This window comes from Dermacentor silvarum, chromosome 4, assembly GCF_013339745.2.
Source record: "Dermacentor silvarum isolate Dsil-2018 chromosome 4, BIME_Dsil_1.4, whole genome shotgun sequence".
NCBI classification, from domain to species: domain Eukaryota; kingdom Metazoa; phylum Arthropoda; class Arachnida; order Ixodida; family Ixodidae; genus Dermacentor; species Dermacentor silvarum.
This window is the reverse complement of record NC_051157.2, coordinates 201,294,031-201,312,283: the sequence shown is the minus strand read 5'-3', so window position 1 is coordinate 201,312,283 and position 18,253 is coordinate 201,294,031. Positions and strand designations below refer to the sequence as shown.

Genomic DNA, 18,253 nt, shown 5'->3' with positions numbered 1-18,253 from the left:
ACCCCGTTCGCCATCTGGGCATCCGCCTCGCGACCGGTGCTTTCCGAACAAGTCCGATCCAAAGCCTCTACGTAGAGTCGAATCAGTGGTCACTTCATCTGCAGCGTTCATATAGTAGTTTTACATATTTTCTTAGAGTACACGCGAACATTGAACATCCCTCTTATTCAACCATAAACGACATGACCACTGCCACACTCTTCGAAAATCGACCGGCATCGAGAAAACCGTTCTCTTTGCGTGTGAGGAATCTTAGTGAGGAAATGGGTGTTCCGTTGCTTGAACACTGTCTTATGGCTCCAGCGAAACTGTTACCGCCGTGGCAGTGGCAGCTCATAGAGTGTGACACATCATTCGTAGAGGTCACTAAGCACGCACCAGAGGCACATATCAAAATGCATTTCCTTGAACTCCAGTCCAAGTACACATGCACAGAGTTTTATACAGACGCTTCTAAGTCACGTGACGGGGTGTCGTATGCAGCCGTCGGCCCATCCTTTTCGGAATCCGGTGTACTCCACCCGGAAGCAAGTATCTTTACGGCTGAGGCTTATGCACTATTGTCAGCTGTGACGCATATAAGGAAATCTAAACTTCAAAAATCAATCATATTTACAGACTCTCTAAGTGTCGTAAACGCTTTAAAGTCACCCTGTAAACAGAAAAATCCTATACTCATTGAGCTCTATTCCGTACTGTGTAGAGCGTATGTATCTAACCAGCATATCATTATATGCTGGGTGCCTGGCCATAGAAGCATTGAGGGTAATGTGCTAGCTGACCGAATGGCTACGTCAATAACATCGCACGCTACCAATCCTACAGCTACTGTTTCTGCAACAGATTTGAAACATTTCTTGCGTAAGAAATTGCGAAGCCATTGGCAACGCCTGTGGGATGAAGAAACAAATAATAAGCTTCACTTGATTAAGCCACAGTTAGGTTTCTGGCCCTCCGCAACGAGAACACGGCGAACTGATGTCCTGTTCTGTCGCCGCAGAATAGGTCATACATTTGGCACCCATAGTTTTTTGTTGACCGGGGATGAACCACCAACCTGTGGTAGATGTGGTGAGAGGCTAACCATCCTCCATGTTCTCCTGGAGTGTCGGGATGCCGAAGCAGATAGAAAAAAACATTTCCCTTTAGCTTACCGCTATCATGTCCCTCTGCATCCCAGTATGTTTCTTGGTGAGGAACCGCTGTTTAGCACCAAAGCAGTCCTCGCTTTCTTAAACGACGTGGTACTGCATGTTATAAGCCCAATAAATTCATAGCACATCCTCCCTCCAGAGGATGCTGCTGTGATAGTAGTTTTGTATAAGCACATGCCTCCAGGCCCTTGTGGTTCAAGGGCTCTGTTTAGGCAGTAGTGCTTCTGTCCAATTACTACATTTTAAATATTTTAAATATCGTGTCACTCTTTCTCAATGCATTCTTCATTTCATAGTACACCTCATTAGTCATTTGCATGATCTTAGTACCTGTATATTTTACGCACTTTACAGCGATTATTTTTAGGCCCCTTTACAGCCACACTTCATCAACTTCTCAGAATTCATCGCTCCACTGCACACTCACAAACACTGGCATGGCGCTCTTTGGCCATAACTGGCCCTTGCGCCATAAAACACCACACATCATCATTAATATATAAGGTTCTTTTATTTATTTATTTTTTCGTGCTTGGCTCTTTTCGGAAATTTTCGTTAAGACAATCAGGTCAAAATTCAGCTCAAATTTTAATTATACTGGTTCTGGGACCACGTCAGGGAAGCATTTCTGCGTTTTACATGTATTCGAATAGGCGCGGCATTGCAGTTGGGCTCGCGAGCCAGCACCTCTATATTATGACGCATCATTTGATAATGCATTATTATTTAATTCTGTACTCATAAGCCCTTGGGCGTGCGTGTGTACGAAGCCTCATTTCGATTATACACATCTTGGATATCGCTGAGCCTTGCACTTTAGTATGTGTGCATGTAGCATGCCGTTTTAATGCGAAATATTATTTGTATAATCATTCCAGGCATTTGCGGTAGGCTGGTTATTTCCTGTCTCGTCACACTTCGGTCCTCTACCTGTGAAAAAAAAACCACAGAGCCCTTCCACTTTGTGAACAGAGAAGTCCAGCGAAGCTGGCGCGCTTCACGTCGTTTTCGCGCCCATTCGCGCTTCTGTGCGCGTTGGCAATTCCCGCTCTATATCGTCCGAGCGACAGACACGCGTCCGTCCCATAGCGACGAAACGACACAAGGATTGGTGGGAAGTGCCGCTGCCGAGTACCGCGACACTTGTGAAAGAGACATCGGTGGTGGCGATGGGTATAACAATGGGCCATCCATCATCCGTTTTGACACCTGTGTAAGGCATTCATAATTAAACATATATATATATATATATATATATATATATATATATATATATATATATACCCTTTCTGCACATCACCAGCATCGGCCCACATGTTCGTCTATGTCGCCGGAGACGATCCAGCAGATCCTAGCCATATGCAGCTTCGCTGTAACAATGTACATGGCCGACAGTGCAATTGAACCTCGGCATTAGACAACGATCGCACCAACCGCATACTACTTTCACGGCCGCTGGATAAGAAAAAAATCACAGCATATCCACGGGGTAAATGATGATGAGTGGGCGAAGCTCCGGAGGGAATCATCGGATCTCCCGCTTAAGGGGACGCTAGCACAAACGCGTTAGAGACGTGCAGTACTCTCTAGTAAGGGGGAGCGGCCACAGCGTCTTACGCAGCCATTTACACATGCCGGAACGTGCACCGCGTTTGCCGACGCCATCACATGACTGCTGAGAGAGTATACCCCCCGTATTCATAAACGCTCCTCGACTTGAACTTGACTTGCCACCGCCTTGGGCAGCGCGTTCGAAACGCGTTGAAGGTAAGGCGGAGAGGCCACAGCGTCTTACACCAGCTTCTTACACGGGCCGTAACGCGCTAGCACAAACGCGTTAGAAACGCGCTAGAAACGCGGCCTTTCGTTAATGTTGGGTATTTATTGCCATCGTGGTGCTTGTGTGTATGTGTCCTTCGTGGCGTAGTGGGCTAACGCCGCGCGCTCGGAAGCGAGGGGTCCCTGGTTCGATTCCGCGCTACGGACACAACTTCGGAATTTTTTTTTCTCAGACTGGTTACACACTACTACTACGACGAGGGACGAACGGCTGCCGCTTTAAGGAGCTTCGCCCCTAAAAAGAGTTTTGTTTTTTTATCCAGCAGCCGTGCTACTTCCCTGCCAAAGCCGGCTCGTGGGACCCTTGGCGCGTGCATCACTTGCCATTAATTTTCTCGCATTATTTCCTCGTGACATCCAGTGACACACGCAGCTTTTTTTTGGTCTTTATTATTTAGGGGTTGGGGGGGGGGAGGCGGCACGTGCCTTTCCCCTGACCCCGGTGTAAGCTATATATATACCCTGATTACGCCACTGGTGACAACTCGCGCTTTTCATCACCGCGTGCTCCGTGATCAGCCAACATTGCTCAGTATACTTTCCTAAAGTAGCAGCTAAGGCTACGTAGAAAAGGGTGGTGGTGATGATAACTGAAATGAAAATAGTGAAATTATTTGGAGCATTATGTTTACATCCTGCTCTTGCTTGTGTGAAGTGACCGTCAGTTGGTGGTGCTCGGAAGTCTGCGACGCTGTTCGTCCTTCATTACCTCCTCGCTGTACCTCCTGTACTTCCTTCGTAGGGACGGGAACATCAGCATGTGCATTAGCATATCCCGCTGTATAAACAGCCTCCTAAATGTCAGTTTGTACAAGTCGTAGGAAATATTACATCCCCGTACCACACATTAAGTGAGCCTAACACTCTGTGCAAACGCTCAAGCATGCACGATGGTGTTGGCTTGTAACATTTATAATCTTAAATGTTAATTGTTCGATATAGATTCTTGTGCATGACAACATATGGAAAAGTTATACATTAAACAACCGTCATAACCCCGAAGATAGAGACGAAGCCGTGCACTATTAGCAACCGCGCGACCGGAAATCAAGCCAGTGTTTTTTCGTGTCAGCAAGGGAAAAAAACAGAAAAAAAACCGGGCAAAATAAAGCGGGCAAGCAACATTTCCTAACCTCATAACGGCGTCATGCATGACTTATTTGGTAGAGGCACACCTAATAGAACATGTTTTGAATGAAACAGCTCTATATTTGTGCGTCCCGCAAATAGCGAGACTAGCACGATAGGAGCCCGGGCCGGCAACCTCGCAGGTGCTTTTATCAATAAAGTTTTTAACACGAAAGTGTTTTATGCCGGGGTCCACCAAGACTTCATTGACGTATTTCCGTCACAGAAATACGTCACACGAACATACACGAACATAATACAAAGAAAGAAACCAGAAGAAAAAGTTCCACAAACATGCAAAGTTTGGAAATCGAACCCACGACCTCTCGGTCCGCGACGATAGATCGCCGAGCGTTTAACCCATTGCGCCACAAACGCATTTGCAGAGAGCTACACAGACGCGCCTTATATATCTAACACTCCTCCGTGTACCCGCGCTCTTGCTCGGGGCGGTGCCGCCACCTACGAGCAGAAAAGAGAAGTACTGCATTATGACACTAACGCGCACCGACAGTGAACGCTTCGGTGGTCTCAGCACTACGACGCCTCGATGCCAGCATTCGAAGGGACGCTGGCATCAAGAAGCACTACCAACGCCACCTAGGTGGCGTTGGTAGTGGCGTTCACCATACTCAGCACAGCGGAGCGTGGCCTCCGCAATTAGCTCTGAAAATGTTTCTGAAGTTGATCGCGGAGGCTGCAATTACGACGCGCTGTACGCGCTGATTTGACTCGGTGACGATTCAGTTACGTGCTTTGTCTTGCGCGTTGTATTAGTGTGTCAGTTACGTGCTTCGTCTTTCGCGTTGTGCTAGCGTGTGCAGCGTAGTGCAGCTTCCATATGCACGACGGTTGCTCATGGTCATCGACGTTGGTAGTCGTGATGGAGGAGACGTGCCACCAGGCGTCAGCGTGGGTGCATCAACGCCTAAGGGCGCTTTAGCCACAAAACACCAATAGACATTATATATCAATGTGCAATAAACATTACACTACTTCTGTGAAGACACGTTTCACTTTCGTGTTCTATACCGATTCCTATATTCTTAAGAGGGATCAACCACATTTTTTTTTCGTCCGTCCGTCCGTAGGAAAAGCAGTGTGGCACTTTCGTATGTTCGCGCCTTTGATCACATGGCATTGGGTGACGTCGTCAATGTGACGTCACATACCACGCACGTGGTAGAACGCTGACTCTAGTGCTGACTGCTCGTTCGTTTGCCCTTGCTGTGTGAAGATGTTTGCGTTTGTGCAATATAAATTCGATGGCAAGACGGCTGTCGTGAAGCTCTCCGCTATAAAGGATTTCACTCCTAAAAACGTTACCGATTTTGAGTCTACTGGCCTGGGGACGAAGACACCATCGGCGATTTTTATGAAGCGCGGATCCTGCATCTCGCTGGTAAGTGACATGTCAAGTTCCATTCGTACCCTTTCACAGTGATGTCATGCATCGAAGAGCGTGCGTTGTGTTTAGGCAGTGGCCGCAGTAACGTTTAAAAGCAACTTCGCTAGACATTCTCACACAATGAATTATGTCTCGAAAATGCGGGGTAGCACTACCTGTATGTGCACTCACTAGGAGTCTTTAATTTTCAGTATCCGCTATCGAAAAACAGTTGCATCATGAGCATTTCATGTAGACGTGCTTTAAATAGCTGCAGAGTCCCCTACAGGCGGTGTCTCCTTGGATTGTGAACGGCGCTGTTGTGTTCGTAGGAGCACTATTTGACTAGGCCTTGTAGGAGACAGATTTGTGCCTGCGTGTGCTTTCTTTGCATGCCGCATTGCTATATAATCTGCAGAATCTGAGGAAGAGATGGAGGCATAGAAGGAAAAGCGTCCCAGGAAGGTTTTGGTGGACTTGCCACGAGGAAAGAAAAGGAGCAAGGAAATGGTTGATAATTGCATGTACAGCATGCATGGCAGAAGCCTAGAGCACTTCACTTACGTCTTCGATAAGTGATGTCTAAACTGCACTGAAGGCAATGTGATTGTATCATACATACTAAAGTTTTTTTTGTCAAACATTATATTCCTAAGTTAAAATTTGCTTCTACAGTCACTATAACTCTCCCTCTTAAGTGCAGCAATATCGGTCCAGCAGATGTCTCATGAAAACATATTTGCATTTTGCATTAATTTCAATTAAGAAATCGGTGTTGGCCAGTAAAGCTTCTTCTTACGTCTTAATCTTTCTGTGAACCTCTTTTGTTTAGAGTGCTAGATAGGTGAACAATGCAGAGCAGAGCACAATGGTAAGGCGATATGCCTTCTATAAAGAAGCCAGATGTAGCAAATTTGTATCACAGCTTCGAAATTTGGTGTGCCTGCTATTGCACCAGCTATGCTCTGTGTACAGAAGTGGAGGTTGTTGGCATTCGTTCATTGCCTTTTCAAGTCTAATTTGTTTCATTGTTTCTTCCCCAAGTGAAACTGTGAACGAAAGGAAAAGTACAAGTTTTCTTCTTCAGTTATCTTGGTGTTTGGTAAATGTAACTGCAAGTGGTTGCGAAAATATACGATCTAGAGTTGGTGCATTTGCAGAGAAAATGCATGTAGATGAACTGCTATAAATAAGTGCCTCATTTAAGAATGCACTTTTCGAAGCATGCACTTTCCGAAGCATTGCAAGCACACACACACACACAAAGGGCGCTGTAGGGGCAAATTTATTTGAATTATGAAGCATTAGTGTTTCTCTAGCCAGAAACTTCCGTGAAACAGACTATGCTGAAAGAAAAACAAATTCTTTTGAGCTTTAATGCTCATGCACAAATGCTAGAAATGTTTGTGTTGCGACCACTTCAGTAATAGAGCTGCAATGTGTTTTGTTAATGTTGTGCAAGCACAGTCACTGTTATTGGAGAACATTGCTTTGCAGACATCTATTTTCTTGTCTCATATCAGCACTGCCTAAACAAAGAAACAAAATAAGGGATCAACTGTGCTTCCTAAATGCAATACAGTATGTCAAATGTTTGTGATCATTCCTAGCATTGGCGAAGCAACAAGCAGAAACAACTGGCAGCACGTGTTGCTTTGTTGTCTTGGTTTTCTACTTGTTTTTCTCTTTTCGGCTTGTGATTTCTTGGCAATGGGCTAATTAACATTGTCTTTGTGGCGTACATCCTATTTCATTTAGCAGTTGTCATTTAGTGGTGGCAGTCCTGATGAGTGTTGCTATTGAGGTACTAGTAAAATGTTCACAGCTCAGATGTCTCCTTCAAAAACCTTTCAGAAAGCCGAGTTGTCTATGCCACATCGTTTGATGTGTCAGTGCGAGCTCAACAGTACCCTGTGACACCTCCGAATATTAGAGGCAAGTTCTACCTTCTGCTGTGTGATCTAGTTTGATGTTTATTAATAGCACTATGTTGTTTTGTGCAGTTTGTGCAGTAAGGTGTTTCAAACTAGAACAAAGGATAACTAAAAAAACATCTTTTCTGTATTTGATGTACAGTAAGGACTGTTATGTGTTATATTGGACTGACATTCCAACAGGAGTGCTTGTAGAGCATGCAATGATTGCCGTTTAGAAGCATCAGTCATCCTTATTTTATACCCGGTACATAGGTACTGTTAAAGGAGCCCTGAAAACTTTTTATCGAAATCGAGAAATGCGCTTGAAGTCACAATAGACTATATCATAAATACTTTGCAGCAAAAAGTGCTTCAATGCGTTCAGCAGAAGCGAAGTTATCAGCAGCCAAAAATCGCCTTTGATCCCCTTCGTGGTGCTCAGGCTCCTTCAATGCCGTGCACTGTAAAGGCTATGCCAAGCACGCTTGTCCTCAGTGAGGCGCAGTGAGCTGAGCGAGTGGGCTCATTGCGGCACCCAAGGGCAACTGTGGTATTTTTTATGTGTAGCAGATGCAGCCACTTGTAGTGGTAATGCATCTGCACAGCATTTGTCTGTGCGCAATAGGGCTTGAGTGCATGCTTGGGCTCATGTGCTCCAATCTGCCTAAGTTACGCAGTGTGGACCAGCTTTGGCCTAAACCAGCTTGACCAAAGGATAGTACCACATCCAATTTGCGCATTTTGAGGCAATATCAATAGCTCAGTATGAAGTGATGTCTGCCAAGGCATCTAACCAGGAGTCAGCACGTGCTGGCAAATGTACGTGGGGTCTGACGTTAAGTTTCACATAGTTCAAGGCTAGTTGAATGTTCAAAACAAATTGAAATAATGAGACCAAATGGCTACAACACCGATAAGAAGTGTGGTGAGTTTAATTTCTACGCTGCACAAGAACAGACAATAGTAGGCTTCTTGAAATACGTAAATTCGAAAGCATATTTTTGCTAACTTCAGCTTGTTTATTAAACAGTATTAATAAATATACACAGTAACAATAGGAAGAATTACACTGATCCAAACACCCTTCTCGATTGATATCAGCTATTGGCCAATAGCAGCCCTCTATTGGAATATGCTATATGACGAAATGTAGCACCCGCACAGAGAGAGAAGGCTTCTGTTGAAAAGAGTGTTTCAAAAAAAGGTGAATTCATGCTCCGCTTGTGAGCTCCATGTGCACAACTGCGAAATTTGACACATTCACAGCAGCGTATGCGATCTGGAGGACTGTGTTTTTTACCAAGACCAATGGGCGGTCGAGGACCCCTGCAAAAAGTTTATTTTTATCATGAAAGAAACGTTGCATTACAGATACATTGCTGGTATGTAGGATTCACATTAAGGCTGTACTTGCAACTTACTGAAGCACCTCTTATTGAATCTGACAATATCCATCCTGCATAGTGTGCAGCCTTGTGTCCACATATATTGCGTTCCAAGTGTCAGTAATCTTAACACTATGCTAGCTATACAAATTGTTCTTGCACAGGCACTTCAAGCACCTTTGCTGAGACACTTCGAGCGCCTCGGCTATATTTGCAACAAAGTAGTCTGGTGATGCATAATTAACAAAAATGTTTTAGTATTTTTTGTTGCATTCATGTTGTCCATTTATACTGCAAACTTAAATACAGTCAGTTTTGAAGACAACTACATTTTGTTTCGTTCTTATAAAGTACTTGTGTTTCATTATATTCATAAATTTGCCTCACTATGAGCTAATTTCGCATTCAAAGGAGAGGGAGGCGTCGACACAAGACAAACCCACCATGTGACATAGCACATTGTGGTTAGCATGCCAGTGTAAAAGCCAGGGAAAGCTAACAACAGCTGTGCTCCTGCTCCCGGTATACAAAAGGCTTCTGCATCAAGCTGCAGCATGCGTGGTCATTTTCCTCTGAAATATGGCTATCTTTGACCCTGGAAGAAACATTATAAGCATACTGAGTATAAAATTTATCTCGGAACACAAATGCTTTAGTAGGATTAAAGGGAAGTTGCCTTCACATAAAATTGTCTTGAAGTTTCTAACACAAATATATAACTGCAAAATAAAAATAAAAAAGTTTACAAACTTTCGTTAACTATGTATTTGTTTTGCTGAAATTGTGCCTGCTGTGAATCACATAAACCACCTCTGCAAACATTTGTGTAGCTAGCATAAGGTATTTATTAAACTGCCAACCAGATCATCAACACAAGCGAGTGCATAAATGGGGCCCAGAAATGACATACCGCATTCCTCACAAGCTCAAAAGAAGCCAATCAAGCATCGTGCACGGGATACGCCTTGGTGTCGCATTCACGAATCGTTACAGACATATGATTGGTTGCAGTGGCATTAGCCCCAATTGTGAATACTGCCAGGTACCAGAAACACTTGACCATATATTTTGCGTTTGTCCCGCGTACGCGCAAGAACGACAGAAACTGGTCTCTTCAATTGCAGAAGTCCATAAGAGGCCCCTATCAGACGAGTTTCTTTTAGGTCCTTGGCCCAATGAAAACAGCGCAGCCATGATAACCAGTGCCGCTTTAGTCTTTCTACAAGCCACTGGGCTAGACGCACGGCTTTAGAGATGCCACAACGTTGTAAAATTGTACATACACACCTCCTCCTCTTATCATTATCATCCATCAGCCCTTTTCCTCCCCGTCCCTTCTCCCCAGTGTAGAGTAGCAGGCCAGAGCAAGTTACAGCTCAGGCCGACCTCTCTACCTTTCTGTAAATAAATTTCTCTCTCTCTATTAAACTGCACTTAACTTCGAAAGCACTGTAATATTAAATGCACTAGAGGCACTTGCTTTGTGATCACTTTAGTAAGGTTTTCGCTTTACAAGAATATATATTTGCAATAACAATGTTTGTTTCCATATGATCTTTCAACACTTATTTTGATATTCTAGGGTCCACAACCTGCGTTGTGCCTGCACCAAGGGCACATTGTCAGACAGGCAAGTCATTGTCTAACAATACAGGCGCTTTGCATTATGCAGTACTGATCCCGTTATGCTGTGTTCACTCAAGTCATGCACGCCCTGTACACTGACGGGACCTAAGATATTGTAGAGGAAGTTTTTTTCACATGGGCGTCTAGTTCTTTGACGCAGCTCACAAGTATTGCCTTCTTGCAGGACGTGCAAAACTCCCAGTAGAGAAGGCCACCATGCCAAGGGAGTTGGGCCAGAGAGGTAAGTAATGTCCATGTTGTAGCTCGGAGCTTATGTTGCATTATGCAATGCTGAAGTGGTAGGACACGGGAGACCAAACAAAACGGCAGACCGGCAGATGTTTTGCGTGCTTGATGTTTGTAAGGGGTGCTAGTTTGAAGTGCAGCATTTTTGCTTATGCTGCACTCTTTCAGTTTGCTAAGTCACACCATAAATGATCACATTGAATACACCTAGTATATTAAATAGCTTTGAAATTCAAACATCTGTGAGGTACACCAAGAAAGTGCTTGAAATTTCCCATATTAATTCAGTGTCTAACTTTCCCATTAAATATATTGCAGGTAGTTTAGTGTCATTAAGGAATTAAAAGCCACCAATAAATTCGGGGATACATTTAATCTCGGGTGAGCAGAGAAACTAAAGAATATAGGCAACCGCCAGGTAAATGGCAGGTGTGTCTAGTTGAATAAGTGCAGTGATTGTGTGAATATGTTTATTCCTCAGAACCTGCAAGTGTCGGGAATCCTGGTGCTGCTGATTTACAATCTGCAACTGTCGAGGGCCGTGGTGCCACTGAATCGTTGCAGTCTTCAACTCCTCAGAGTAATACTGCTGCAGCATCGAGTTTTAGATTAGAAGACTTTGGTAAGGAATATTTGTATGTTGATTTGCTTGTACTTGATTTGTCTTCTGGTGTATGTATATCTTTTGGTAGTGTATGTGGCATTGTCGACATACTTGTAAGTGCAGCAATATTTTACAAGCTAAACTCCTAGAAGGGAGTTGCAAGATGTTGATTGTGTATTGGTGGCTTAGGAACTTCAGACAGGGATGCAAAGAAAAGGGTACTAAGTCAAATTTTATAATTCATTTATTTCCCCCAGAAAGCTGGAATCCAAGTTCTTTATGTTTTGTGGGTATTACACTCGTTTAAGTTCAATAGTGTTGAGATATGGGCTTATTGGTATGTCATCATGGAGGCTTTTTGGTGTAGCGCAGCTAGTACATGGATATAGAGGAAGAACAAGACTGTCTGTCGATACTTTTATTTATCTGCGTCCGTGTAAGTTGCATTACACAAAAACAGCACCCGTTCAAGTGCTGGCTTTTTGAAAAAAAAAGGTTCTAAGCAGCTTTCGTGTATGTTTCATGCTTCCAATAGCATACTCATCTAAGCCAATTGTCAGTGAGGTGCTAGTGACATTAGTCTGTGCTGCTATGCATTCGTCTTGGGTTTGGCGTAGCTTTACAATGTTTGCTTAGCTTTACAATGTTACAGAGATGCTTGTGCATAAGCAGTTGGCAAATGGCCCTCGAATGAATCATTTGATTTTTAGCCAGTCTGAAATAAAGCAGCCACTGGTGTTGAAACTCGGCGCAGTGGGTCAGTTACCGTATTTACTCGAATCTAGGCCGACTCTGCTTCGAAGCCGACCCCCATAAAGTTCGAAGACCCCCCCCCCCCCCCAAAAAAAAAACTTGCCTCGAATGTAGGCCGAACGAAAATGCGAGGGCAGCATTCGCAAAATGAAACAGCATTTATTACATATGAACATGCCGAGCTCATTCTATGTCACCATCGCTGCTAGCCTCGTCGCTATCTTACTGCTGACATCTTCAAACAGTGCACTATATTCAGTATCATCAAGCGCATTAGAGATGTTGCACTTTTTGAAGGAGCGCACGATCAATTGTCATCCTCGTTGCGGCGCACACAAAAAGCATCTCCTTTGGCCCCTCCAACGAGTTCCGCCCGGCTTGAACGTTCCACAATGCCTCCATACGGCTAGCACAACTACCGTATTTACTCGATTCTCACGCGCCCTCGATTGTAACGTGCACCCGGTTCCCGTGACAAACAAAAATGTCCTTTACAGTTCCGCTCACCTCATGCTTTCAAACAGAAATGCAACTGTCATTTGGAAAAACAGATTTCCTCCCGATGCACTGAAGTTGCGATGAATAAAAAAAGTCGCAAGTTCGCCCGAAAGGCGATACATCGAATGCGATGGCAAATTAGTAGACCGCTATACGAAGTAAGGATAGCAGTTTTATCGGCCCTTTGAAGTTACAAACATTCGCTTACCAAAGCACGGTGTCACGCGCACGACGTAACAAGCAATTCACGGTGTAACGTAACAAGCACGGTGTCACGCTCGCACAAGCAAGCATGAACACATCTCGCTTGTTGACCGCAGAAATGAACTGTCAAAACGCTGAAGTGACGAAGTGCGGTGAGCGAATTGACCTTCATACTAGCATGCCTCTCTTCAACGCGACGGCGAAAACACGGCGCGCGGCAGACTTTCCCCATCGCAGATTGCTTTCAGGATAGGGCCAAGGCGATCATATCGCCGTAGTGGATCGTTGCAGATTACGTCCTGCTTCGGTCCACTGAAACCGTTTCGCATTGCTTTGCTGGCGAAAATCGGCTCCTCCTGTTTGCGCCAGTCCCGCTTGAAAGTTTCGGATTCTCCGAACACCCGTGATGCAGCCCGATTTCCGTCCGTCTCCGCACACATGATCACTTTCCTTTTAAATGCGGCATTATGATGAACTCGGTACTTCATGCTGATAGAGCAGATGCAGAGAATGTGAACGTTAGAAAGCGGCACTATAGTGGCATCGCCTGTTTGGTGCCATTAACGCCACACCGCGGGCCGGTACTACACACTACCGATACGACACAGGTCAAAATGGCGACGTCCCTCGTGTACTTCAGTTGGCTACTGGCGCGGCTAGTAGCGGCTGCGATACTGACTTTTTTAGATGGCACTAACTGTGCACCATATTTATCAGTCTCAGTTAAAAACTGGCGTGTTTTTTTTAATCCTCGAATCTAAGCCAACCCTAGAGTTTCGTATATGATTATTTGAAAAAACTATCGGCCTAGATTCGAATAAATACGGTAGCTAAAACTTTGCACTGTTGAGCACGAGGTTGCGGGAGAGGGGCGCCCGCGGAAGCCGCATTTCGATGGAGGCGACATGCAAGAATGCCCGTGTGCTTGCGTTGTAGTGCACATTAAAAAACCCCAGGTGGTCCAAATTAATCCGGAGCCCTCCTGTACCTCTACAGTGTGTCTCATAATCATAACTGGTTTTGGCACGTAAAACCCCAGAGAGAACTGATTTTTAAGCATGGTTCGTTGGAACAATTTTTTTCTGGGGTGTAATTGCAGTAATTTTCATGTACGTCCCCTGTAGTTTACCGAGCTCTTACCCTCAGTACAAGTGAATCTGCCGCATCCTTCTGTCACAGGTGCTTGTGAGTAGGTGTTTCAAGTTCCAGCCTTGGCAAGAAAAATAACACTGGAAGCAGATTGAAAGAGCAGCTGGCTTGATAGAGATCATATTGTCACCGGGTCATGCACTCATTCTTCTGAAGATACAACCACCACAACAATGCCTGCACTTTTTAAATCTGTTTGAATGATTGATTGAAGGTAGGCAGTCATTAATTAAGGTATGCATCGAACTTTTGTTACACATGCAGCCTTTGGAGTGAAGTGAGATGAAAATTTGTGGCACGTTTAGAGCCTGGTAGAGTTCCTTGAAGCCTTAATGTCTGAGGCTGCTTAGCTCACTCAAAATATGTGATAAATTTGTGTTTGTTCTGCAGAGTCTCTGGAAACCTCGGCCACCTCACTAGTGGGAGATATAGGTAAGAAATGCTGTGCTACTGCTAATGTTGTGAAGCAGCATTTTTCAGTTTTATCTTGTGTGGAACCTAGCTCAGTGCAAAAATTTTGAAAGCTTTGTGTTCCTCGTGCGAGTAGGAAATACATGTTAGTCATCATCATAAGTCTTTCAGTTTGGATGCCTGGACAGCATCTCGTACTAATGCCCAGTTCGCACTGGTCCCTCCTCAGCCAAATCCATTTTATGCTTGAATATTTCCCAATCTCATTCCAATCCATGGCACTCGGGAGAATGAAAAATGATGTGGCAGTAGCATTGACCCGGACACCGCACCGCCAATAAGGGAATGGCCACATTACCCTATATGTCGCCATCAAATCGTACTTAAAGCACATTTTAACGCAAACCATTCCGCGACTTTTACAAGGTACATTCCTGCAGGTAAGTTCCTGTCTTGCCTTGTTTGGAGCCTTTTTCGCAAGTTGTCTAGTGGTGGTACTTGAACCAAGGTCATACAGGGCAACAACCTGATGGTATATGCATTATGCTACAGGCGCGTGCATGACATGACAGCATAGCAACCTACGACACTTCTTCACATGTGCAAGCTATTGCTTTAAAATGCTTGGCATATGTCGCATTGCATAGCAAGTTTCTTTTCATCATGCAAGAATGTACCACGTGGTCCTTCCCTTGTGGAAGCTAGTGCATGCTGTGATATTGTGCGGCTCTGATGATTGGCTCAGTTAATCCATCTGCGAGGTTAGCCTTGGCCATACCTGAAGTTGAATGTTTCATCACTGGAGAACAAGAAATCAGTTGTCATGCCATCCCTTGCTGTTGCCACAAACACGCATCACGTAATTGCTAGCCCTACACAGACATGTTGCACCATCTTCATGGAACCCCAAATGATGATATGCAGCTCTAAAGTTGTTAGACAAGTTGGTTGATACTTGAAGCGCGCCATGATGGCATAGTGGTTTTGGTGTTGTGCTGCTAAGTCCCGAGGTTCTGGAATAAAATCCCAGCGGCAGTGTCTAGATTTCAATGAGGGTGAAATGCAAGAACACCCATGTACCAAGCATTGTGTGCACATTTAAGAACCCAAGGTGGTCAAAACTAACCCAGAGTCCCTGGGGCACTACAGCATGCCTCACAATCAAATCGTGGTTTTGGCATGTAAAAAACCCTACAATTTAATTTTTTTTCATGCTTGACGGTGGCGTGACATTGCACGGCAAATAAGACGCGAACAACAGAAGGTGGGGCAGCACGGGCAATACACTTGCTACTGATTTATTAGTCTATGCAGGCATGTTCTTTTTCTGGTCTTGTAGGGGCTGTGATAAACCAATTGCAGGCGGCACCTATGCTGTCCTGTGTGTTCTTTGTTTTATTTGCACTACATTAGTGTCCTTAATATGTTGTATGGCTAGTCAACTGCGTAATGCTTTGCATAACATTGATCCCTGCAGTGTGTGAGATCTGTATAATTTTCATTCGAACACTGAACATTGGTCGCCCCAGCGGTCGTAAAGAACAGGGCACAAAGGAGAGGAAATTTATCTACTTGAGCATCCTTGGGTTTCTAAAGGGCAAGCTTCATGAATTTATTTATCCGTTAGGCCCTGAGGATGTGCGATTTCCATTTTCTTATTGTATGAAAAATTTTTAACTTCTGTTTCTTCATTTATTGTTTATAAAAAAATAGTTGACTTGGTAGGTTAAATACTCTGCTGACTTCAACTGTTTCCATTTTCTTACCATTCTTTCTGTTAGTTTAATAGAGTGTTAGTTATTTGTTCTATGCATCATATTATTTAGTTCTAGGAATTATATTATGACATTGTCTTTTGAAACAATTTATTTATTCCTCTTTGCAGTGTTTCTAACTGGTCTGTTGAAAACCTCTTTTTTATAGGGAGGCCGGGGTTGAACTTTCTTTAGAGGACAATGCCTCGGAAGAGTTTGTCATAGGCTCCAGAAGGGATGACGGAAAGGTAATCACACCAAAGTTATTGGCTTTAGATATTGCCTGAATGTGGTCACAAAGCCACATATTGAGCTGCAGCTTGAACGAGCTTAATTGTTTCTGTGACAGCTCGCACGCATATGTTTGACAGCCGTACATGTCAAGAACCAGTATCATTCTTTGTTCTGTTTACTGACATAACATTTAGGTCTTAATTTAGAAAGAAATCAATAAAGGTGTGTACTATCTCAGGCCAACCAACGTGCTGGTCACCAAGACCAGCACATGTATAAGTGGTTTGTGAGTCAATTTTCGTGAGAACTTGTAAACAAACTCTATCTCTAAGAAGCCAGTCTTCATTTTGGGTGCAAAAGTGATCCTTTTGTACATTCAAGGAAATCTGGCATGACACTGTAGTAGTGACGCGGTTGACAGCTAGCTGCCTGATAAAGCAAACAAAAAGTGGGATAGACCTGTCACTGTCTCTAATTTGCAAGTGATGATTTTTTTGTGTAATGCAGGTGTATGCAGGCTGTGGCTCCTGGATTAATGAAAAAGCCTGGGGATGTTTGTTCAGCGCTTCTACAGACTATGTTCTGTAGAAGTGCTGCTCCTGTATTTTGGACCCCCCAACAACTGAAAACCAGGAGTGTCGCTGGAACACTTTCGAACAAGGCACGGCATCTTGGCTACACTGAGGCAAAGCCAGCGCTGGCACCAGAGAAAGTATCTCCTCTAAAGGGTATATATCTTTCTCCTGTGGCCTTTAGAAAGTTTACATAATGATCTTCTGCATGTCTTCCTTTTTTATCATGGGGTTTTATTTTAGAGAAAATGTTGGCACGTTAATTTTGCTTAATCGCCTTTTAAGTTCCAGCATTGAATGATGGAAACAAATTTTAGCTGTTATTTGGACATGTGATACTGGATTCAGTATTTTTTCAGTAAAAAGAAAGCTGCAAGTTGCTGTAATAGCATTATTGTTACGATGATCTTTCAGCAGATAGTACTTGTCTGACAATTGTTTGCCATATTTTGCTAATACTAAATTTCTGACCACAATTTTGCACCACGCAAGTTGCCATCACAGGTGCATCACCGAAGGTAGTGCAGCAGCATGCTGCACTCGGATAGTTAGCCATATCTTTATTTCTCATCAATGTAGGTATACTAAGATGCTCATTATAATCAGGTGTTAACAGTGCTCATGCATTCCAAGTCATATTGAGCTAAACATAGTACATCACTGGCAGTAGGTGTAATAGCTATGTTACATCGATGCTTCATAGTAAATGTAGAGTATTCAAGCACAATACTGTTACACATGACCATGTATGGGAACAGCAGCGTCGTGCAGAACAATTCATAGAACAGAAATTTTTTCAAACAGGAAATCAGTTCATGCATTCCCGACCAATAGCAACTTCCTTGTAAACTAAATTTGACTTTGCCCACATATTAGCCATGGAGTAATGAAGAACTGTGCTTAATTCTGTGTCTTTTTTGAAGTTAATAATTCACTTCCTATGCAGCATTGTTTGCCTTTTACATGGGTGACATGCCAAAGGAGGTGTCAGACAAGAGAATGAAGGCGGCCGAAAACACTTGTCGCAGAAGCTCGGCGATATGCAGCGGTGGTGAACTCTGCGAATGCATGTTGAAATAAACTAGCTTGAGCCTTCAGGTTCCACATGTCGCATCAATGCCTACTCTCATGCTATGCCGAACATAAGCTGTGATGTCCTGGAACTTTGTTGCCTTTTCGACCCTCTTGTTGCAGCTCGCAAAGAAAGAGTAATAGGGCACTAACAAGATGACATAGGATGGGACAAGCTCAAGCACAAGTGTGTTGCCCATTGTGTCCTTGTCTTGTCTTTGCCCTTTTACTTTTCTGCCTGTGCCTTTTAGTTGTAAACGTTACATGCGTGCTACAAATAAGACAGACTGTGCTAAAGCTGCAGCAACCAGAGCTGTGGTCA

General features: G+C 43.9%; 1 long non-coding RNA gene across 1 annotated transcript; it reads left to right on the top strand.

Moving 5' to 3' along the window:
* The first annotated feature begins 5,362 nt into the window (after positions 1 to 5,362).
* Positions 5,363 to 17,962, top strand: LOC125944909 (uncharacterized). Its single transcript, XR_007466597.1, has 8 exons — positions 5,363 to 5,523; positions 5,927 to 6,018; positions 10,392 to 10,676; positions 11,163 to 11,303; positions 14,280 to 14,321; positions 16,224 to 16,302; positions 16,796 to 17,016; positions 17,807 to 17,962. It is a non-coding gene; the product is annotated as an uncharacterized LOC125944909 (long non-coding RNA).
* Positions 17,963 to 18,253: the final 291 nt, after the last annotated feature.